A 25,485-nucleotide genomic window follows, 5' to 3' on the forward strand; every position below is an offset into this window, starting at 1 on the left:
GCAAAATCAATTTTAAAACGAATTTAGGAAACTATTTTATTAGCTCTAAAGTTATTGATTAATGAATTTGCCGATTTCTTTGTTCTTAGATTAATTTTTAATAAACGTTTAACATGCACGTCGCATTTGAACACTTTATAAGAAATTATTGAGTCGATAGATATTTTTTTTCACAAAAATAAATAATATTTTTCACAAAAAATTTTAATTTTTTAATTTTTTTTTCTCGTTCCTTGACGAAGATAATGGACCAACTGCTTTTCATTTTTTTTATTTGGTCATAATAGTTTGATTGAATTTGAAAGGCAATTTTTTTGTTCTGCTCGATACTCCTTTTTAATATCAAAAATAAATTAAAATAAAATAATCAAAATATTTTATTTTACAGGATACTTACTTAATTTTCATTTGAATAATATAAAAAGATATACTTTGCCAATTCCCCCATTTTTTTTTTGTACATTTTAAAATTCGGAGAAAAAATAACGATCATGAATTTTAATCCCAATACTATTATTGATGTGCCGTACAAACGACGTATATATAATTCCAATTCAGTAAATACATTCAAGAATGAAAATTAGAAACTTTAAAAGAAACTCGTTGCGAAGATCGCTTCAATTTTTAAAAGCATCTAATCCCTCCCCAAACGTAAAAGACTTCTTAAAATGGGGCCTTATAAAAGGCTGAAAGTATTCATCGATAGAACCTATACCAGATTTTTTTTTAAATACAGATTTGAGACCTAAAATAGAATGATGTGGAAAAATAGAGAAAATTTAAACTTTCTCTCAGTTTTTTCCCTTCAATTTTTTAGTATTTGTAAGAGAAAAATTAAATAATAATAATAATAATTGCAAATAAGATGATTAAATTTTTGATAAAAATTTCTGAATAACTTTTTTAATTAAATTTATTTTACTTGTCATCTTAGACGTCTTTAATTATTCCTTCAATTTCTTATTAATTTATTTCTTGGGATTCCTGCTTTTTTTTCGGAAAGAAGCAATTTATGAAATCTCTTTCCTTTCGATAAAAAAAAGGACCACGTAATGCTACTTAAATAAGGCCATACAATTTAGACGCATCTTTTAAAGACAGGCGCATTTTCGTAACGCAAAGAAATTCGATTGTTGCGACGGGTAAGTTGAACTGCATTCACGTATGGGCTGCAGTGAAGTCCCCTTTTCAGCGAAGAATTCGAAAGAAGAAAGATGCTCAAATTTTTTGCACGATCGCACTGTTGAAACAATTAAAAACACCTTTTGTTTTTACATTATTAAAGAAAAGAAAAGATAGAAAGAAAAAAAATAGACAATGGCATATAAAGCCTATTGCCCTACAGAATCCGTATGTAGATTTTAGCAATGCATGTGTACCAGAAGTGCCCATTACTAAAGCTAACCATTGCCACTTACAGAAATTTTTTTGCTAATAATTTCATAAGTGGAAGACAAATGGGTGTATTAAAAAAATTTATGCTTAAAGGATATATATATTTTATTCTCATATTTAAAAATATGCTAGCTACTGTGGGTAAGATTTTAAAATTGTATTTTAATAATATTTAATACCAGTATCGCATTATTATAATCATGAAATAATTCTAGGCACACAAAAAATACATTAAAAATTTACCAATTTTTTTTTATTATGATTGTTTATGAGATATATTTTTTTGTGATGATATATTATGCGTAGATTGTTCTAAATAAAAAATACTCTGCTCTAGGCGTCTTCGTAAACATTTTCGAACAAATGCATTGAATCTTTTTCCCCCGTCTTTTAGAAAAATAAAAATGCAGTAAATATATAAGGATATGCTGTTTTTTTAAATTATAAAATCATAAGAATATTTAAAATATTTGAGAACGTGTTTATTAAATTTAATTACGTAAACATATACTCCGTATATAAATTTTATAAAATATTATAAAAAACGACACATTTTTTGAAAAAAATCCAAAGTTTTGATATGATTTTTTAAAAATTATTTTTAAAAATAAAATGTCTACAAATTTTAAATCCCTATGTGTTTTTAAATTTTTTAGGATTGAATGCATTCAACCCTTTATTTTCTAATGAATTTTTTTATGCTTCAAAGATTGATTATTATTAATTTTTTAAGATTTATTGTATTTAATTTTTAAATTCCAAATGAATTTTTAATATTTTTAAACGGAATATATTTAATATTTAAATATATTCATTTGAACATCTTAAAATGCTTTTAGAGCTCAGTATTCGCAACTCCTTAATTTTTAGTGCGTTCTTAACACTGTTTTTAAATATTTTTTTACCATTCACTGATTTTAGTTTTTATTCTTTTTGTGCTGATGTTCAGTATGCAATACTCTCTGAAATTGAAGTGTACATTTTCCTAAAATAGTTTATTTGAATCATCCACTCTCTTCCAAAATTGAAAAATATATTATTTAAATACTTGAATACGTATTTTCGATTAATATTTGCTCTAAACTAACTATTAACTTTTATTGTTAAATAAGTGGCGATTTTTTTTGGACCTTTTCTGTGACATGATAATCACCATAAAAATAAAAGCAATAATTCAATGAAGTTTATATCTGCTAATAACTTTTAATGATGCGCATAATCATGTCACAGTTACAGCACTGGAACATAGTTAAAAATATAAGGACATGAGAGCGAATTATAGTACGAGGCAAAAAGCATTATTTTGTGTAATCAGTTCTCGTCTTCCTTTCTCAAAATAAATAATATATATTGATCAGAAATCGAACACTCTCCCGCCCCCTTTATATTTCATTTCATCAAGGCGTGAATGGCATTTTTCGAAAAATCGAACGGACGAATCGATAAAAGAAATCGAAAAAACGAAACGAATCGATAAAAGAAATCGAAAAAACGAAACGAATCGAAAAAATTGTGTGATCATTTTCATTATATTTGGTTAATTCTTCATTATGACAGTACTGAAAAAAAAAATGCAAGAAGGCGAAACAAAAATTTTGAACACAACGACCACCCCCTTTTTTAAACAATTAACACCTATCTTTATAAAAATAGAATTTACATGGCTGAAAAAGAAAAATTCCGCTGTTAATTAGCACATTTAAAATTCTTTATTACTTCCTGCGAATTCTTGAGCATGTCGTAAAACGTGATCATACCGATGATTATTTCATAAAAATTATTACTAGTAATGATTATCATGACGCTTAATACGGGCGCCATGAATGCCCGATTACGGCACTTCACGAAAATGCTAGCATCTGAAATGGAGACCGTTTCAAACAAATGGGTGCAAAGATCCCTGTATTTTCCAGGATCAAGCGCCCCATTCCAGAATCTCCCTGCACTGAAGATGAGTCCAGACGCATCCCCTAACGACGGATCTATCATTACAGCTAGACGAAACCCATTATTGCGACATCATCCGATACAACCCTCTTGTTGCGAACCCAGGTAGGCTGCAGAAATGGATGTGCAGCGCCGGTGTCCTGCGGTGAAGTCACCAGACCCTCCCTCCCCATCCTCCGAAAAGAAGAACGTTCGTCTGCGTTCATCGAACCCTTGCGCCTTCCTTCCTTCCGACAATCTCTGGAGCATCTGAGCGCGAACGCAGACGAAGAGCAAAAAAGGCTTAACTGGCCGGGAGTGAATCGATTCGCGCGTGTCTAGACCCTAGTCTAGACGGGCATTGTGCCCGTGGTACGCGTACACCCCGCGATCGATCTCATTCGCCCTGGAAAAGGTGCTCATTCGGCCGCCGGAGCTCGCGACGTCGCCATCTTACGAGGTAAGCTCCCCTCTCTGCTCAAAATTCCGCAATCTCTACCTCCACTAATTGACAAAAACGAACGTTGCGAAACAATCGCCGATAATAATAAGAGTTCATGTGGGTGCGTAATTTTTTCCCCCTATTCCGATGGGTCAGTCGGTGGTTGCTTGATTGACGGGCGGAGATAGGATCGGTTGGGTGATTCGGTTTCGGTACTTGAGAGAGACAGCGACTGGGGGTTCCGGAGAATTGTCACCTGGATAGCAGAGGAAACAGAAAGGCGGTCGGTCTGTGAGAAAGATTAAGTATTTTTGGTTTCGTGACAGATTTTTGTTGATGATGATAGGGAGGTGGTTTCTTTCTTTTCTTTTCCGCTTTTTTTTTTCTTTTTTCTTTTGACATGCGTGTATGACGCAGCGGTTTTGTATTTGTCAGAGTACAATATAAAAACTTGCTGTCAAAAATGTTGAGGATTTTCTTATTTGAGAATAGAATTTCCCGCTTTTTTTTCCTTTGTAGAGATTTAGTCTTTTATGCGGACTTAGCGTGATAAAAAAAAAAAAAAAAACTTTTAGCCAACTTAGCAATTTTAGCAAACTTTTATTGAGCGAGTATTAACATTTTTTTTTCTCCAGGCATGGATGATGTTAGTGTCTGATGTACTTTTACTTTAACGAGAAATTAGTAAATCCAACAGAAAATATCATAAGAATTCATATAATCACTTATTTTAAAATTTTTTCTTCATTTATAAAAAGTTGCGGACTTTTAATCAGACAGATGAAAAATCCAGTGATTAGAATAGTTTCAAACTTCCATTTAACTATTAAAATTGTAGTTTTTGAAACAAGAATATTTCTGAATGAATAATATGAATGAGTTTTCAAATTTTTTGAATGAATGAATTTTTAAAAATATTTTTAAGAAATACTGTTTTTTAAAATTTTCTGATTTTCCATTTATTATAAAATTATTTTTAAAAGTATGAATGGATTATTCTGAATTTTCCAAATGCATCTGAAAATTCAAACTAATTACAACGGATGTTGAAAGAAACAGAATTAAGGTACTGAAGGGTATAAAAATTACTAAAACGTTTCATAATTTGCATACTTACATATTGAAAGACTCGACTAAGAAAATTATTACAATTGATCCTTTTTAATTATAGTTTCGTTGAAATGACTGCTAAGGAAAACACATTCAGTGGAAATCATATTCTATGTGAATATAAGAAAATACTTTTTATTTCTTTCTAAATGCGTGATTTCAATTACTCTTTTAATTGAAATAACTATGTTTTCCTTTATGAAAATAAATTATTTTCCTATTTGGAAATTTTTTTATTGCCATGACTAATTGAATAAAATATTATATATACAAGATATTCAGCTAATCAGCTAATTTATAAACTGTTAGATTCACATACTGGAAGATATATACTTCCAGCAAGAAAAATGTCTTGAATGATTTAAAGAAGTATATTTCATGTTATTTGAGGCAGTAAATGCTATTCTAAAAAAACTACAAAATTTTAAAAATCTAAAATTTTCGAAATCTTCCAGCTGTATTAGCAATATTTAATAAAAAAAATTTCACATTAAAATATTGAACAAGAAAGCCCCACTCTTCTGCTGATAAATGAAAAAATTATGAAGATTAAAATGAATTATTTTAAATTATTTCAAACTATTTCATTTTCTACCTCAAGAAAGTGTTGTTCATTAATTCACGGATCGTCTTATAAGTAAATTTAGACAGACCTAAAGTAAAGAATTTCAAATTTTCATACATCGTTCATTTTAGGACATGGGAAAAAAATGTTCAAAATATTAGTTAGTCTGGCAAAAATATTTTATTAAATATAATTAATAAAGCAGGAAAGCGTATAAAAGTTAAAATTTTTTGTAGCACAGTTAGCGGCTCAAACAACATAAAATATACTTTTTTATAAAGAAATATATATTATAAAGATGAAATATATAACATAAAATATACTTTTTTATAAATATAAGTCATTTAAAGCATTTCTTCAATTAGAGTTATAAGTCTAGCTGAAATGGCTTAGCAATCGGCAATTGAGCTACTTCTAGAGTGGATATCCTGAATGCGGTTGCAGTGATTACTTGAATGCAGCTTTCATCGAGCCTGTTGCTATGCGCTTGCGTATCGCGTATATGCGATGCAGAAAGCATTTATTAATATTCGCAAAAGATATTGAATAGTTGTTTTGCATTTTATGTACTTATCTTTGTTATTATGAAGGTCTTATTTTAATTTTTTAACTTTTTATAGACATTAATTTGAAAATATAGCTAATGTATGGTTCTTTGCTATCAACAGGTGTGTGGCAGACTTATGCAATTCTTTTTATATGTGCTTATTTTAACTTCGTATATACTTTAGGTCTAGTTAAAAAAAATTTATATTATGCACTCCATCAACCATTGTTACTTAATTAATTATATATTTAGAGAGAGAAAGAGAGACATTTTTTTAAAAAAAGAATTTATTTCTTTTTATGTTTACAATCACTTTTATCTTTATTTCATTCAAACTACTTTATTTCAAAAAAGGAAAAACTGCTTTAGCTTTTCGAAAAATTATTTTTTACTTTAAAAAAGCTAAAAAAAAGAGTGTTTATGAAGAATAATTACAAAAAATGTGGTGCTTCACATATCTTCAAAACGGGACATTCTAACTAAAAGAAAACTCTTCTTTCTGAATAAGTACTAATTTAAAATTCGATTGCAATCAGTTATTGTTGCAATACATTTTTAGTTGATACTAAAATAAGTTTAACAGATTTGATTTTGAGCTCATTTTTAATTGTTAAAATAAAACGATATTTAAATTTTTATGGTGATTAATAAATGATTGCATCCATCGCAGCGACGTGCGATGGAATTGCATTCATTGATTAATCGCCACTCAGCGCGGCAATAGGACAATTTATTTTCCAGAAAACGATGCGCGCACGAGCACTTCGTGTATTTTAACACCCTATTAAGTATTAGTTCATTCAGTTAAGTGACAAGATCCCTTTTCTGATATGTTATCTTTTACGTATGATTGATTTTTCTGATTTTCATTAATTTTCATAGTGAAAAATAAATGTCGGAATTTCATATTTAATTTAATTGCTCAGCTATTTCGCAATGGTATGCATTAAATTTTTCATTGTATATGTTCTTTAATTTAAAATAAATATTATTTGTTGAAAAAAATTTGTTTTGTGTCTCTATTTTTTAAGATTTAGTCTTTTCTAAAAAAAGAGATTCACTTTTTAATATCTTTTTTTAAAAAAAAACTAGATTTAAACTTATTTAAAAAATTACAAAGTGTGTTGAATGTACTTCACATTTCTGTATTATTCTGAATTTTAATAATGTAAAGACTTATCGATTTGCATAATTTAAATAATTGAATAATATTATTTGTTTATTATTTCTACAAAGACGCTTAAATTCATTATCTAATTATTTTTTTAAATAGCCTTGACTGGATTTTATTTTAGAAATTTTATAAATTATGTTTAATTTAATATAATTTTTAAAAAAAATCCTTATTTTGTAAATTATTTTATAAATTAAAAAGATATTTATTATTTGTTTTAATTTAATATAACTTTTTTAAAAAATTATTATTTCGTTAATATCCAAATTGCGTTTTTTCTTTTTTTATTCTAATCAAAATGCAAATGAAATTAAAACTAATATTTTTAATTTCTTAAAAGGCGATATTTTTCATTTCCAATAATTTTACCGCTTTCATTATTCAAAAGCTAAAACTGATCATAAATTTTTATTTTGTATATTTATATTTTATATTAGATTTATGTCTTTAAAAATGGTTTTTAAATTTATAAATTTTATAAATTTGTAGTTGTCTGTGATGAAATGTTATCAGTAATATTTCATATTTATAATTTTGTCTGAATTTCGATGCATTTCCCCCTTTGAAATGGTATGCAATTCAATTATTTGATAATAAAAAATCATAAAATTATTATTTTTTTAAATTTTTGACGAAATTTGAATACAGTTGGCCTTTTGGGTTGAATGAAACAAAACTCATCGATATTGTTACTAACGATATAATATCGACATCTTACAGTTTTTTATACTTATACTTATTTTGATAATTTTTTTTATTGTCAGCTGTATTTTTAGTATTATGCTTTATTTAAATCGAGGAATATAGCACACGCATATGAGATTTTCTCTCTAATATTTTATTATTATAATATACATTATCCATATGATTAATATTTTTTATTTGGCATTAACATATGTCGAGACGTTTATTTAATTTTCGTGAAAAATAAAACCATGTTTTAAATTTTGCAGCGACGGCTGCGGGGAGCAATATTTCATCCACAGTGATTACATGTAATATTAACTTTAAAGTGCAAGAAGTGATTCATATTTATTTTGTTTTGCCACTTCCTGTTGTATTTTATGACACTCGAGACAGCCATTGGCAGATACTTTCCCGGTCACATTTTGGGAGCAGACGATTGGCCTACATTGGCTGCATGTCACACGACGGAAAAGCTCCCACGCGAGTGAATGCACTGTCTGGAAAAAGATTTTATTTTCATTTAAAAACGGAAATATACAAAGAGATATAAAATTTCTATTACACTAAAAGTTTTTTTACAGGAATAAATTATTCTGAGTTTTAAATTGAATAAAATCTGTATCGATCATTATTACAAATTGTTCAATTGAAATATGTCGTAATGGCTTGAGAATATTTTTCAAAATTTCTGAGTGGCAAAGAACCAAATCGCAATTTAACTGTTAGAATAACTTTATAATGGTATATTTCATTAACAAAAAATTCCATTTATAGAGTAAAATTTGAAGCATATTTTCTGCTATTTTGCCTGTCTCTTAGTATGAACGGGGTTTTAGTGTTATCGCGAAGGTAAGATGTAGAAATTTAAAAAGAGAATGCGAGTTGATCTGACCTACTTTTAGAATGATCAGATTCGTGTGTTATAAATCTCAAATGAATGAAAAATTGAATCTTAGTTTCAAAGAAAATTAATGCATTTTTCAAAATATCTTGATGCATAACAAGATTAGAGTCTTAATTTAAAAGCAAAACATTTATTAACTATTGCCACATGTAAATGTGAAAAATTTTGATTTTTAAGACCAAAGCATCTGCTTATAAAAATAATTTATTTTTTAAAGTATTATTTCTGCTGTTTTAAAAATCTCATGTACATTGTTTATTAAGTATTAATAAACAATGTAAATAATTTTAATAAATATTTGTTATTTTGTTATGTTAAAAATTTGTTATTACAATGCTAATAAATATTTAAAATAACATATTTTTTGCGAATACTTTAACAAACTTATCGACGAAATTCATTAGCTTTGAGCGAAATGAATTTTCGGATGAAATAATACTTTAAAATGCAGATTGAAATAAAAGAAAAGTTATTCACGGCATCCGTTTTTTGAAGAGGTACACTTAGTAAAAATTGTATCATTGTCTTGAAATAATAGACTCTTAAATTCAAATCGTTTCTAAATAAACTGTGAAAAGCGACAGTAAATAACAATACAGAGAAGGGTCTTCATTCCTATTTCGTTCAAAACCTGATAAAAACCTACAATTTTCGTGTAAAAAAAGGCACGTACCTAAATTTAACTGAGTTTTGGAATTATCATATTGCAAACTGGTCAACCGATAGACACACAGACATAATTACGACTTTTTTTTTAATACAGGGAAGTTAAATTGCAGAAATTAATTAAAAACTTGTGATCTAATTTTTTAAAAACTACGTTTCTAATATCTGATACTTTAAGTTGTCTAACTTAGTCTCTCTGCATATTTCGTGTACGAGAGGGGTGAGGCATTTTAGTATTTATTCTGAAAGAAATATTCGTATGATGTTATTAATTTAAGTAATGAGCATCTATTAACACTTGAATTGTTTATCCTGTACCTTAATTCGCACTCTTGCGCAAGTTTAAAGGCAGAGTGACGCTCCTTTGACAAACGACCATTTCTAATGCATGCTGAAGCATCTGTCTCTGGAGGGAGGTCGGATTGCACTCAACGGCGAAGATCGGGCGTCCGCAGTAGCAACAGGTGTCTCCGGGGCAGCCTGCGTAGGAGTGCATCCTTTGCATATTTACTAACTGTCAATATCCCTTTTCTTTAATCATGTCAATGTCCTTGACTTTTTTTAGACAAAGGCTCATTAGGGTCGATGTGCACACGTGTATAGATCTGTATCGCTTTGAGAAAGTAGGAACCATGGTGAGTGGTGCTCGCATGTTCATCTGATAGAATTGTGCTATTTTTAGCGTGTGTAACAGTTTTTTTCAATGATTCTACGCACGTATGTCATAAAAAAAATTAATTCTGTGTTTTTTTTTTTTTTTTTTTTTTTGTCATACTTCCTGCAACCATTATCTCTTTGTTAAAAATTAGCTTTGAATTTATATTGAAAAAAAAATATTCCTGTTCCAAAGTAAGAGACATCCAAACTTAAAAAATTCCATTTGAAGTATAAATATTTTTTCATAAAAAAATTTGGGTCAGAAAAGTAAAATATTGAGCATCCTATGTACAGAAATGGAAACTAAAAGTATTCCCAAATTAAATATTCTTTGTATCCACAAGAAAAGAAATAATGTTACAGATAAAGTAAATCTTTCAACTTTTGCTTTAAAAAATGGGTGATTTTTTTGTAAACATTTCTACAGTATCAGCATTACCAGTGTATTAAAAATTGTTATAGCAGCATTATAAATTATACAAGTTCATTTTTTTAAAGAAAGGACTTGATCGAAGTTATATGTAAAATGATTAATTTGATGAGTTCTGCTAAGAAATCGTTTTATAGATCTAATGGAAGGTCATTTTTCTCTAATTACATTCATTATCAATTCAATTGCAATAATATGGACAAAAAGAAAACACAAGAGGAAAAATGTATTTGTATTATGTAGAATTTTATAAGTAAAGGTCAGCGAATGATGTACATTTCAGATGTGTTTCAATTCAGATTTTAAATATTTAATATATAACATCAGAATTTAAATATTTCAGATTAGGCAACTTAAAGTATCAGATTTATAAAACAATCAGTAAGTCTTTTTTGACTTGACAGTCTAGTTAAGAGAGCAATGGTAAATCTATTTTCCCATCGAAACTTGAATTGCATGATGCCAGTTCTGTTCCAAGTTTCCACTCCGTAATATCGAATTATTTAAAGTGTAAATGTTGAAAATTCTGAAGGAAAATTTTAAACCTACATCAGCCATTCTTCTAAACACTGGTTATTTATTGTTCTATTTATTATTATTAGTTAATTTTATTATTATTAATGTTTCTAGCTGTTCATCAAATAATATATAGAAAGTGATAAAATACTTAATCAAAATTAACTAAAAGCATTTTAAATGTAAAGAACTACCACAGAATTTAGAATAGATTTACTCTAATAATATTTATGAACAGGCATGAGTCTAACTTGAATTAAAAAGGCTATTATAGAACTAAAGCAAAGTGTTAAAACTAATGAAAAATCCCCCAAAAATTTTAATTAAAAAAACTAGAAATAGATTATCAAAAAATTATCATAAAAAAGGAAAAGAATTAATCTAAATTTTACGAGAAGCAATCGCACTATGCTTTCCAAATTTGAACAGAAAAGGATCACATTACATTTATTATAAGAGCATGAATTGATCCCATTATAGTTCTTTACTCCCGATTATAAGTAGCAAAAGAATTTTTCACGTATTTGTTTGTAAATGTTTCTAGCTTAATTAAGCTTAGTTTCTAGCTGAATTATAAAGAAAAATTTTATTAGCTTATAATATAATGTATGACCTGTTCTTACAATATTTTTATAAATTGTATAATTTAGAAAACTGGGAAATTGAATGTACAGCTTCTGCAAAATCAGCTAGGAGTGGGAGTGAAGGTTATCTTATATAGAGTGTATTTAGAATTTCCATGCAGTGTTTTGTATACGCATTGCATAATTTTTTGAAGTTTCCAGGCTGAGATTTGATAAATTTAGCCATAAAAGTTTATATAAATTTAATTGTAAATATGCATATTGATATTACCGATTCGTTAGTTTCTGAAACTGAAGTTCCTCTTTTGCTTAAAGAAATAACAAAATAAGTATAATATTGACTTTAGGTTCAATTTTTTTTTTTTTTTTTGCCAACTGTTTTTGTCACTTATGTTTAGAACATTACTAAGTGAAGTTGAGCTTTTACAGAATACATCGAAATGTCTTTTAATTAAGCAAAAATATCAAAAATATTGACACTTTAAAAAAATGAGAGTATAAGTAAGTGTAAAAATAATTACAGTCTTCACGAACAGGGAACTTTTGTAACTGATTGATCAGTTGCTGCCAGTCATACGAGTTATTTTATTTGATCTTAATTATCTGATAATTTTAACTTACTTTGTCATTTTATTGAAAACTATTTATATGATGTTGATTTTAACATAGGAAGTGAAAACGAAAATTTGCATAACTTTTTTTTTTCATTTTAAGAAAAAGAAGATTGCTGATGGTCTCTAAAAGACGCGCAGACATAATGGTACTGACTATTAACATAATTAACCTGTCAGAAATTGTTTACCAAATTTTTTTTAACAAAATGGTGACCAGCGTTTCAGTCAACCAACGACCGATGATGAATAAATGATCTATATTCATTTAATGGTCTTCCTACAACCTTGGAAAAAAGTAATTACAGTAAAAGCAGTAACTGTAATTGGTTTACAAATTTCTTAAGGTGCAATAATTTACATTTTTCTGATATTGAAAACCCCTATAAATATCTAATGTTCATGAAGGCGATCATAATAGTAGCATATTATTTATGCATTAAAAATAATTTTAATTATGCAAATTTATTGGAAATCATTTCTAAAATAAATAAACTTTTACTCAACTATTGCAATCTGTTTGCTTCTTTTTTAGTTTTTAAGTATTCAGATTTATAAATATTAAAAAAAATACGTTCAATTAGTGCATGCGCAATTCGCGCAAAAAACAATTCCGAACAAAATAAAAAAAAGATTCTTTTAGAAATCTTAATATAGCAAATTGCTATTGTAGCAAGAGAAGGATCATTGTTTTTTTAAAGCAAAACTGTGCTTTTTGAGGTGATTTCGCATTCAACTCAAAAGAGGTTAAATAGAATATACAAAATAGATAAAAGTAAATAGAAAATACAGCAGTGATCTAAAAGTAGTCAGAGCAAAGTGTTTGTTATTTGAATATGAAATAATCATCATCAGCAACTGTTACAACAAAGATGTAAAAAGAATTAAATGTACACATGGTAAATGACAGTGCATTCATTTACGAAATCATAACTCTATTTAATATTCTGTAGTAAGTTGGAAAAAATGCGAGTGGCAACGTTTGTTAATGCCAGATCTAAGAAATACGGTGGAAATATGGAAGGTAGATAACAAACGAAGATTATAAGTGTATTTTACAAAATCTTGACAGAAATGGTATGGCCAACTGCATATTAAAAGGGTTAAAGATCCATACACGTCAAATTGTTGTAAATATCATGGCATTGTAGCATCCATCCTCTTAAATGGTAACATTTATTGTTGATGTTTTATTTCATTTTTATATATGAAATATATTTACATATTGTTTTTTGTCCAAAGATGCTTAAAAAATTATTATGTAAATTAAAAAAAAAATCCTGATGTTTTATCACTTTTTTTAGTATGAAATATATCTAAGCATGCGCTTTTAAGTCGAGGAATGTTTAGAAAAAAATTGTCATGTAAGTTACAAGAAATATACTTTGGGTTTCGAAAATAAATTTCTGGAAATAGATAGACAGAGAGAGAATAAATTACGCTCTTTAGAATTAAATGTTTAAATAATGTTTCTGTACAAAACGGTATATAATAACTTTTGTCTCTTGCCTGCCACTAGCGTGTAGACAGCTGTTTCAGCTTTAACTGATACTGTATTTTTCCAGAATTAATGCTAATAATTGAATTATTAATTTCACGTTATATAAATTAAGTTAAGGCAGCAGAACAGCTATAGGTCGGGGTAGATTTTTTTTTTTTTTTTTTACAATTTATTATTATTTTTTTTATTCTTCGTGATTTTGAAGACCATTTTTCTTTCAAAGAATTTGAAGCCTCAATTATATTGAGGCTTTGCATATTTGCATATATTTTTTTAATTAATGATGGTCTTTCTTAGTTTAATTCAGTCCATAACAAATAAAATAGAATGAAGAGTTATGTATGCTTACAAGCATTAAAAAATAATACGTGAATAGTTATAATTTTAGTTTGAATTTATGAGAGCCCAGTCTCTATCTCTAAGAGTAATAAAGATAAATGTATATGTCTGCCTGATGGCGCTCTACAGGCCAGATCGTTTGATCTAGAGCTATCAAACTTGAAAAATATGTTAGAAGTGGAAATGAGCACCTCAGATCATTAAATGTTAAAATTTTAATTAATTAAAAATTAAACTAAATATTGCCTTTATCACCTTAACCGAAAATATAAATATTTTTTATACTGGCTTCAATGGGAAAAAGTTTTTAAGGTACACCTATTTTTAAATACTGATGCCCTTTTTTGAAATAAAATAAGATATATAAATAAATATACAGAAAATTAAGGAAACACTTGATGCAATAAACAGAGGGCTTTTAAAATAGTATGAATTATATGTCAGTCAAAATCAGAAGTTTAAAAATTACCAGCCATTAATCCTGGTGAAGTAATTGGTCGCCAAAGACGTCTAATCCAAACAATAAAAATGAAAAAAAAAACTTAACCTTGCTTTGAATTTTTTTGAAACTGAAAACATTTGAAGTAAATCACTTCAAAGAATTGATTAAACCTTTATAATATGTGTTTTCTACCCAAGAAAATCCCTGAGAGAATACGCTAAGTAAAGGTTATATCAAAACTGCTTCTTCAAAAATATTATATAAGAACCCGTTATTTGCTGGAATCAATAATTTTTTTTAAAAATTTTTCAAGATTTTTTTTTAGAGTTTTAAAGCTATTTTACTCAAGTTTATCTTAATGTTTCTCAATACTGTATTACCTCCATCATTTTTAAGAAATTGGTTATTTGGCATTTTTTGCAAATACTAAATAAGCAGTTTTTCTTCTCAAATCTTAATAAGATACTTTATTTTTTTATTTTGCGAAAAGATAACTTCTCTATGTAAGCTGTTTTGTCCTGCTTCCATAAGGCTAGTTGTATATAATTTATCAATAGATTCCTTTAAATAAATCATATAGCAAAGGGATTTGAATTATCCTTTGTTGGAAGATCTGGAAGTTCTATAAATTAAAGCAATTTTTTGATGAACAAATTTAAAACGAATTTAGCTATAACTATGTTTATGTAACATTATTTAATTTGGATGTGGTTGGAGCTGAATTCAATAATGGAAATTTCGTCTTGGAAGGTAGCCAACATGTCTGCACTTTGTTATGAAATATTCATGACGAATCCATTTCGAATTTATACATATTTTTTTCTTACTCTTTTTAAATTAAATATTTTTGTCTGTAGAATGATTGTCTACAATATAAAGTAGATGAATACATATTATCTTTTAAATAAAAGTTGGTATTATAGTGTATAACAAGATGATTTCCAAAAATATTCATTATTTAACGAAAACATCTCAGATATTTTTGTCTAAAGTATAATTACCCATCTTGTATTTGGCGTATTAATTTTTACATGCGATTTCGCTTTGCTACGCTATTGGATTTTTCTATGATATTATACTGTTAAATTATCTTGTGCTACTATAACCTAAAGTGGATGACCAATGCATAGCATTTTCATTGCATCATTTCGACTGGAGCAAATTCATTTTCTTGACATTTAAATTTCATTGTAATGCTATCAGGCGAATAAAATTATTGAAATAAAATCATTGCTAAACTCTTCTTTATTTCATAAAACCATCGACAGCTAAGAAGGGAAAATGTCAAAAATTTGCTTAATTTTTAATTAACTAAAATTCTAATAAAAGTTTTAAAAAATCACTCTAAATACTGATTCCCACCCTCTAAAACACACACATGAAATTCAGTTGCCTTTGGTCAAACGGTCATCTCTGGAGCGTGCCAAAAACACACACATATATACATGTACGCATTCACATTCTTTTTTTTAGCTGAGTAATTATATGACAATAATTCATAAAAAAAACTTAGGATAATTTAAAAAAATATTTTTATACAGGCATTTTTTGCAAATACTAAAGAAGCAGTTTTTCTTCTCAAATCTTAATAAGATACTTTATTTTTTTATTTTGTGAAAAGATAACTTCTCTATGTATGCTGTTTTGTCTTGCTTCCATAAGGCTAGTTGTATATAATTTATCAATAGATTCCTTTAAATAAATCATATAGCAAAGGAATTTGAATTATCCTATGTTGGAAGATCTGGAAATTAGTTAATTTCATATTTTGTTTTTAAATTAATAAATCATATCAGTTGCAATTTTTATACGAAAAATCTTTTACTCTTTTCATCATGCCTTTACAAAATATTTGTTGAAAATAATTCAATAAAAATTAATTTAACTTCTAATTAATTAAAAAATTACTTTAGTTCTTTTCTAAAGCAATTTACAGTATTATAATATTAGATATTTTACATTATTATATTGTAGATATTTTTATTTTCGAAGCTTTAATGAGGTAAACTGTTGACGTTTTATTGTATTTGTTAAAAAAATACTATAAAAAATTCATTTTAAACAATATTTAGGATTTAGTCAACTTACCAACAATATTTTGGATTTGGTTATCCAGATGATTTCCCAGACCTGATGGATGGCCACACATAATGATGCGAAATCTGCATAAGAGAACGAAGAGATATGATAGTGTTAAATGACAATTATACATGCATACATTCAACATTTCATGCTATAGTTTCGTTATTACTATAGAAAAAAATCATTTATTTGATTTCTAAAATAAATTAAGTGAGTGCATGTGGTAATATTTGAGCATTAATGTGTATCTAATATTTTTTAACAACAAGGTTGATATAAAGCTACTGTATGATGATAATTATAATGTAATTAGTTCCTTGAATATATCGTATTGAAACTATTAAGCATTTACAGATTCTAAGGAAATGGAAAAAGGAAATTCTACAGCAGGCTTGCAAAAAGAATATATGAATAATTATGTCATTTTTGCATTGAAACCCATTCACATTACGAATCTTTTAAGGCATCGAATCTTGAACTCTTGACTTATTACACTCAGAAGCAAACGTTCTCCATCTAGACCTGGTCATTTTAAATTTTTTCCAATTTTAATCTCACTTGCATTGCAAAATATTCCGTATGCATGGAATACATTTCAGAATGAAAAACATAGGAATATATATGAACATAGGAACAACAATTCATTCTTCTAGAAAACAACATAGGAGAATGGACCATATGAATGATAAAAATTGAATATTAGTTAAATATATTTATATCACAATATTAATGTCCACCTTTGCCCTAGTAGATTAATGCATGGCTGAGTAACAAAGATTGGTAGAAGAGGATTATGGGTTCAGTCTTGTTCTCTCAACAAGTGTTATTAAATAATATGTAACCGTTGTAAGCTTTATCAAAAAATGGCTTGCTAGGATACTGTTAATCTTAAAAGATCTTTCTGGCTTTCCCTCCAACCAAAATTCGCATTCGACATCACGAAAGCAACCGATTTTCATCAGGCTTCTGCCTAAGATGCCTCTGTCTTCTTGACTAATCAAAGATATAATACTTTTTTTATTATGTAATTTTATCATGCACTCGCCACCTGGTTAGTTTTTCTAGAAGAAGTTGGATAAGAACAGCTTTAATTGAAAGTGAAATACTTAAAATGAAGATTGTTTTCTCAATAATTAGCATTCAATTTTTTAATATCTGAAAAATGCAGCCGTTAATTGTATTTTCTAGTTCTCAAAATCGACTGATAAAAACGGATAATCAATGTAAGCTTTGCCAAAGAAAGGCTCGCTGGGGACAGTCGGCTTCTGAAGACCTTCCTAGATTTTCCTTCCAGTAAAACTCCCACGTTGCTTCACAAAAGCAATAAATTTTCATGCATTAGTTTGAATTTTCTTAAATAAAAAAATGCAGCAATAGATCTCGTTCTCAAAACTCATCCACTAGATTCCACTTAAAATCGGGACTAGTAATTCTGCCCCTGATCATTAATTACTATTTATTATCGTAGAGACGGTCTTTAATGATGCGATTTCAGTGCTTTCAAGTTAAGAGGAAAATTGTGGTGAGGAAAGATGGCAGACAAGATCAAATATTTGGGAATACCCATTTTGGATGAATTATTGAGATGTTGTTTCCATGTATTAAGCATATTGCGTAGTAGCGAGAATGTTAAATATTTTCTAAAAATCTACTATTTCTGTCAAAGATATAGAATCCTGAGTAAATATGAATGTTTCAAAGAGACAAGCAATCTTTGCAGAAAAAAAGTGATTACTGATAATAATAAACTAATTTGGAAATTTGTAATTTGAATAATTTATACCTAATTACTAATCTTAGTAATTTTCAAAACATTTTTTTAGCATATCTCATTTTGTAAAAAAAGATCTTACTACCATAACCGCATTTTCACTTCAATTACCACATTTGGCCCCACCTTGACTCCGCCTACTGAGTCCAGGCTGAGGCTGAAAATGTTAATGATTTAAGCAAACACCATATTTCGAAATTTTAATTTCATATGGTTTACTCATATAATTGAAAGAAACGACTCCAAAAAACTCTGATAAAATTTATTAGAAAGAATGATCGAAAACTTATTTTAAAATAATAAATTCTCATCAAAAGTTTAAAGTTTAAATTAAAATGAAGCACTGATAAAACAAAACATTCTCTTGAAGGCTTCCATACCTCCAAACTTCCGGAGTATTCCAAAAATCGCAATTTCGTTACAAATAAAACAAAAAAGATTAATAAATTTGAAATTTTTTTGAAATCTGAAAAATTATTTATATATTTTAAATTTGAATTAAAAATGCAATTTGATGAATCATTTATAAATAATATAATTCTAGTAAAGAAATAGATCGTTGTGATTAACGGCTGAAGACCAGATTTAGAGAGTTTTTTCTTAAAATCAATTTAAAGAAGAGTTTTTTTTTTGGATAACTCAATTGATTAGATTTATTTCTCATCTAAATAAATATGCACCATTTTGAGATTTTTCATCAATATACAGAAATCTTACATATTCATATTCTATCAATCATTGAAAATTCCGGATATCTGAATAAAATTTTAGCAACAACAGTCTCAAAACAACTTCTCTTATCATCTAGAAGTTTTTCCATTAATTATTTTGTGCAAAATAATGCTGAATAATGTTTGGTAACTATTTCACTGACGAGTCTTAATTTTTTTTATGAGATAAAATGATATGAAAATAATAAAATGGATGATATTATTGAAAAAAAGTTTGTGATCAATAATTTTAGTGAAAGTTTAACATATAAAGTCGTTTAATACGATTAGTTAAGTTTTTGATGATTCATTTTGTTTCCCTTTTCATTGTTTCGTCTTTTATTTTTACTTGCTTTTATTTGTCTACTTCAGAGGTTTTCAGTTCTATTAATTTTGAATTTTTTGTACGGATTTCAATATTGCCTTCGAGTGAAATATGGATTAATGAACATCGAAATATCTCCCTTTACATATCTGTTAAATATCTTTGCTCATCTAGCTGTTCAATAAGTTCTTTTTTTTTCTTTGTAACAGCAATTTTAAAGCGCAGTCTGGTTCGAATTATTATACTAACATTCCGTTTTTGTTTAAAATATCAAAGCAGGTCTTTGAACTATTTATTATATTCTCTTAAACGATGAATCCCGTTTTTCCGTAATTTTTGGCATTTGCAGTTTTCGGTTCTTTTCCACTTCGTTTTTCTTTTGATTGAGTCTTGAATTCTCACTTTCTAGCTACAATGGCTTCGGACCTTCAAAATTAATTTAATGCATATAATTTTAGTAATGAACTTATTCGATTAGATATACTAGTATTATAAAAAAGAAATGAAGTCAAAGTGAGTTGTTAGTCTCTCTGAATTATTTTTTGTACATGGAGTCATAATTTATTCTACATTTATAAAATAAAAAATGAAAAGTACTTAAATTATTACTCGCCACAAATGTTGATGATTAGCAATTCTTGAGTTACCGAAATTCCCCCTACCCCTGAATATATCAAAATAAATGGTTCCCTTGAATTGAAAGCATAGATTCCGTACCTTTTATTGACAAAGCTCTATAAATGTCATTTCATCATCGCAGTAACCGCAAGAAGAAGAAACCCAGAAAAAAGATGAAAAAACTCCAGCTTTTTATAGCGTCACAGTTAATATATATTTTTTTAACCTTTTCCCAGTTTATTGACAATTTTTCTAAAATTTTAATTAAATTTGCAATTCTGTAACCAAGCTAATGTTTTGGAGTGAACGAGAACTACACATAAACAGATTTGACAAGTGCAGGTATTTAGAATCAATGTGTATTTATTCAATGCTCTGCAGTGGGAAAAAAAGAGAAATCTCAGCAATGCCAAACCTTGACATTAAACATTTCAGAACAAGGGGAAAAATTTATAGCTAAAAAAACATAAATGATAGTCTAAGGTAGGCAAACATTTGCAACTTATAAGTAAAACTCAGTCGTCGACTTATGAAAAGCTTTAAAATATTCCTGATGATTTAAGCATCTAAGTATAACGGATATAAGAATTATTCAAATATAAAATCAATAAATACGTATTGCAAATCAAATAAAATACAAAGTTCTCATGTAAAAAATAATAATTTTTTAGTAGTTTCCTTTGCATAATATTTTTTTTTAAATTTCATTTTCTTTCCAATGTTCTGAAATCCATTTCATTGATATTCGCTATTTTTTACAACTTCTCAATTTGCTCTCTGCAGCGCTCTACAAATTATTTAGCTATCATTTTTATCAGAAAAACGAAAGTAATTTTTTGCATTCATCTGATGAAAAATTAGTTTATAGATATTTCTTAATAAAGCGATAATAGCTTGTTTGAAAACAGATCTGTTAGTAGCAATGTTATTTGCATATCAATCAATTCGCTATCGTATCCGCGAATGACTCATAAGTTCATCGATGCTTATTTTTTATTTGTATTTATTTTATGTATCTTATCAAAATTTGTGCACTGTAAGCACTTTTTCAATACAGATTATGAATAAAATAAATACACGATAAAAGTCTGTTTAAAAAAGTTTTTTAGACTAAAATTAAAATTTCATTTTAAAAATAATTTTGAAATAAAAGTGCGATTGTCCTTTTTTAAAAAATAAAGGGACCTAAAAAGTCATTTATTAGAAAATTAAATTTAATTTTGAATATTTGAAAAAATAAAAAATATGTACCTTGAATTTTCACTATCCTGTAAGTAGAATAATATTTATAAGTTCAAAATCAATAAAATGAGTAAAATATTGAAATCAGACTTCAAAGTAATTCGCAGTGATTATTAAAGCTATTGCAAAATCGATATAAATTCCTAAAAATATTAATAAATAAAATCAATGTAATTACCTATGAAATAAAAATGAAAAAGTTGTAAGACTCGTTATTAAACTTATCAAAAATTATTTAAACCAATAGTTAAATTTTAAAGACAGCTGATGAAAAAAGGGATCCTATTTTAATTCTTTCGATTTGCTTCTTAATTTTATTTTTTATTAAACAGATTTTATGAGCATTTCAAAAATTTAAATTAATTCTATATATTTTTTGTTATCAAATTCTCTTTATTTTGAGACAAATAATAAAGGTATTCCATTAATGGGATTTGTATAATTATTGTCCGCCTTGATGACCAGATAATTTACTAGTATTGATGATTACTAAAATTTTCCTGTCAATGTTTCAGGTAGATTACTTTTAATAATTTCCTCAGCAAAATTCTTTTAAACTTTAAATTTTGACAACCGTTCTGTACATTGTGTTATGCGTCTCTCTGTTTTCAAATCTCACTTAACATTTTAATTTTAATTTGAAACGGAAACGACAAAACTTCAATGAGTCCACATACTTTTTCTTGTTATAACTTTTAAAAAAAGAGCACTTAGAAATTTTTTCATCGTTGCTTATCTTGAAGTTAAAACTTTAAATGTGTACAAAACAAAATTTCAGAAAAAAAATAATGAAGCCACACTTTAAACAGAAATTTACCAATCATAAAAAATAAATGAAAATTCACTCATCATGGAAAGTAATAGAGCAAAACTTATTATTGTCATTATAATCAAAACTTATTATTGACATTATTATTATCAACAGAAAATGACATCTGGATGTATTTGTACCATTAATGAAAATTATTTCAATTTCTTTACAATAGTGAAATATATTGTTGTAAATTAAGCATAAAAAGGATTTTCAAAAATTGATTAAAAATAAATAAAAAAAATTATATAACAATTAAATTGGTAAAAAATTAAAGAATTTTTTTTGATTTTGAGATGAAATAAATTTATTTTTGTGATACAGTATTTTCGGCAATTATAGGGGGAAAATGCAAAATTAATTGAAAATTTCCTTAGAAAATCCCCCTGAGTTGCTCAAGTCCACCCACTAAATTACATCCATGCTAAATTTGGTAATACTAGGTATAACGGCCTGTTCTGAAACCTGCTAACACACACATACAGGCCTCCGCATTTTCTTTTTTTATTAAGAAGAGATTTGCATTAAAACAATAATATTTACAGTAAAGATACATGATTTTCCCTTTTCCCAAAAGCAACTGTGGCTTTTCATGCTCTCATGCATCAAAACTCTTTGGCGGCAATGTTACACAAGATGCAGTCAATAATTTTCCCGCTTGATCTTGTTTTAGTGGCGTGTCTTTCGAAACTTTCCTTGTAGACGTGAAAAGAAAATCCAGAGCTCTTCCGATGAAATGAATGGCACATAGACACGCATGTCTGAGCATAAGTAGAATATTCGTATGCTATTAACTTAGAGCACCCATATGTCATTTTGGTATTCAGTTTGAAGTAAAATGTGGCCGTTGTTTTGATTTTTTTGCTGGATGGTTTTTGTACTACGTATTTGAAGCAGTTATATCTTAACGATTTATTTATTCAGATGTTAAAAATTTTATTCTAATCCTAATTTAAGAGTCGTTTTATATCTTGTATAGTAGTAGATTTTATTTTAGAACAGAGGTTATTAAATGTTTCACTCACGGCCTCTTTTCGGAAGGAAACAAATTCAAGCCAGAGATGTTAGAAATCAAATATGAAATAGAAACCATAATTAATGACGACTAAAAGCAAATTAATTAAAAAGTTAGTTATTTGAAAATAATAAAATCTTAAAATCACTAAAATTTCCCTTAGCTGCATTTGTTAGCCAAATGTTGAAGAATTTGAACCGAGAAATATTTTTAAAACGCTTGCAGCCCATTTAAAATCTTGATCCGTACTTTAAATAGTCATATTTTAGAAAGTTAAACACTGTGTTATGTAAAATGAAACGAGTGATTATTATTTTGTAATTTCAAAAGTTTTGTTTAAATATTTTTCTTTGGAGACTTAACATTAAAATTACTGTTACTGTAAAGAATAACACTTAGTGCTCAATATTGTAAGGATCTTTATATAAGCATTATGGCACAGACAATGACTGGCTATCATTACAAAAATACACGTTTTAAATACTTGCCAAAATGGATTGAAAAACAGCTTTAATCTCTACTGTTTTATATTAATTATTTATACTGAGCGACTGAATATTAAATTCTTCAACAATTTCAAATAAATGCCTAAGAAAATAACCTTAATAGATGCAATATTTTTTAAATAATAAAACTTCACATGCAATTTATATTTCAATTAAGTTATTATATCATCTGATATGTATACTTTTATCGACTTAAAATTATATTTAAATTAATTAAAAATTTAAATAAATTAAAAATGTTATTATATTTTTTTATAAATAAGTTTGAATTAAAATTGATTAATAATCTAAAAATTCTTGCCGAAAATTTTGCAACTTCAATAAATGGAGTAAAAATTTCTTGAAACAACTGTTAAGAGTCTTGTTGCAAATGTCGTGATCTTCTTCTATATTTCTTCCTGAAAATTGTTAGAGTTTCTCTCAGAACAGAGTATATATTTCTCACCCAGACTACTGCTCTAATTCAACTTTTATTTTAACAGCAAGATGCAGAAAGCTAATTTAGAAAGAATATGCGTCTCCCAATTTTCAGAACTCATAATTAAAGCAACCCTTTCGTTAAATTCTGGATCTTTTTCAAAGAATGTAATTGCCAGGTGTGACCTTTTCAGACATTTATAGTGTAAGAAACTGAATGTGTGATGAATCTCATGGTCATGAGATGACTCATGGTTGCAGCTATGCTGTCATCGCACTCAAGGTGTCAGAAAATATATAACTAAAATCTGCTGAAACTTCTTAGACAGTATACAATTGTTATGTTTTTTTACAAGCAGAGAGCCCATCTCATCACTTTACTAATCTCTATTCACTTCTTTTTCCAACAACCTAAATGAACAACGTTGAAAAATTCAAATATATATATATATATATATATATATATATTTAATAACACTAATTTAGTTGCTGTAAAAATTTTCATCTAGATTTAATTAAGTTTAAACTCTTTTACATTATTGCTCTTTTATCGAATCGTACAAATTTTCACTGAAAAATCTTCTGATATGTTATGCAAATAAAGAAATTCCTTTTGTAATAAATACAAAACTTCAATGCTGTACTGTTCTTTTTTTTTTTTTTTCATCTTATGGTTTTGAGAAACGATTCAGCAAGCATGTTTTTGGATTAATTGTCTAAATAATTGCTTTTTAAAATTAAACAAAAAATAATAGGAAATGATAAAAAAAATTAGATACATATAGCATAATGACATGACTTCTAATTTATTACGAATTTTATGACTTTCAAAATTTGAATTTTAGAAATATTTTTTTGGGGAAGACGTCAAGACTATGACGCATGCAAAAGATTAAATTGAAAATTTACTTAAGCAGTAATCTAGGCGAACTAATTGGTAAATAAAAGCCGCTAGTAATAAATATTTCCATTTTCCTAAATATTCCAATAGCAATTTCAACTGATGATTACTTTGTTTTTAATCGAATGACTTCTCAAAGAATAAAATTTGAAAGACGAACAGACATTGAAAATATTTAAACCTTCATTGCAGACATCCAAATCCTGTCCGAGACACAGCTAATAAATAAAATAATGAAACGAATATAAACAAAAATTCGTAGTTCATTTGAAAATTAATTCTCATTATAGCTATTCAATTTCAAGCTATCTTAGTTTTTTTTTTTTTTTTTTTTTTTTTTAAGTAATTCTAAAAAGAAAGGATTTAGGACTTATAATGTTTTATGCCAGCTTCCTCATTAATTCAGTTCTCCTGTGACACATATATTCGACAAAAACTTTTTGCTTTTATCCGTGGAGTGGATGACGGTTTCCGGCTTAGTCGTCTCGAGTTCGGTGTACGCACGCTTGGCTCACGACAGTCGTCGCATCACAAGAAGTGCCGCTCCTCCTTCATGGAATCATCATAATCGGCTCCCCTTTCTCGACAGCA

The 25,485-nt window shown here is 27.6% G+C and overlaps 1 long non-coding RNA gene across 1 annotated transcript in view; it reads left to right on the top strand.

The window, feature by feature from the left end:
• Nucleotides 1-3,610: 3,610 nt before the first annotated feature.
• The window catches only part of LOC129963512 (uncharacterized), a 154,261-nt gene continuing 132,386 nt past the window's right edge, over nt 3,611-25,485 (top strand). The window contains exon 1 of the long non-coding RNA XR_008783984.1: nt 3,611-3,781. This is a non-coding gene — a long non-coding RNA (uncharacterized LOC129963512). The remainder of the gene's footprint in view (nt 3,782-25,485) is intronic.

Source organism: Argiope bruennichi, chromosome 3 (assembly GCF_947563725.1).
Source record: "Argiope bruennichi chromosome 3, qqArgBrue1.1, whole genome shotgun sequence".
Lineage (NCBI taxonomy): Eukaryota > Metazoa > Arthropoda > Arachnida > Araneae > Araneidae > Argiope > Argiope bruennichi.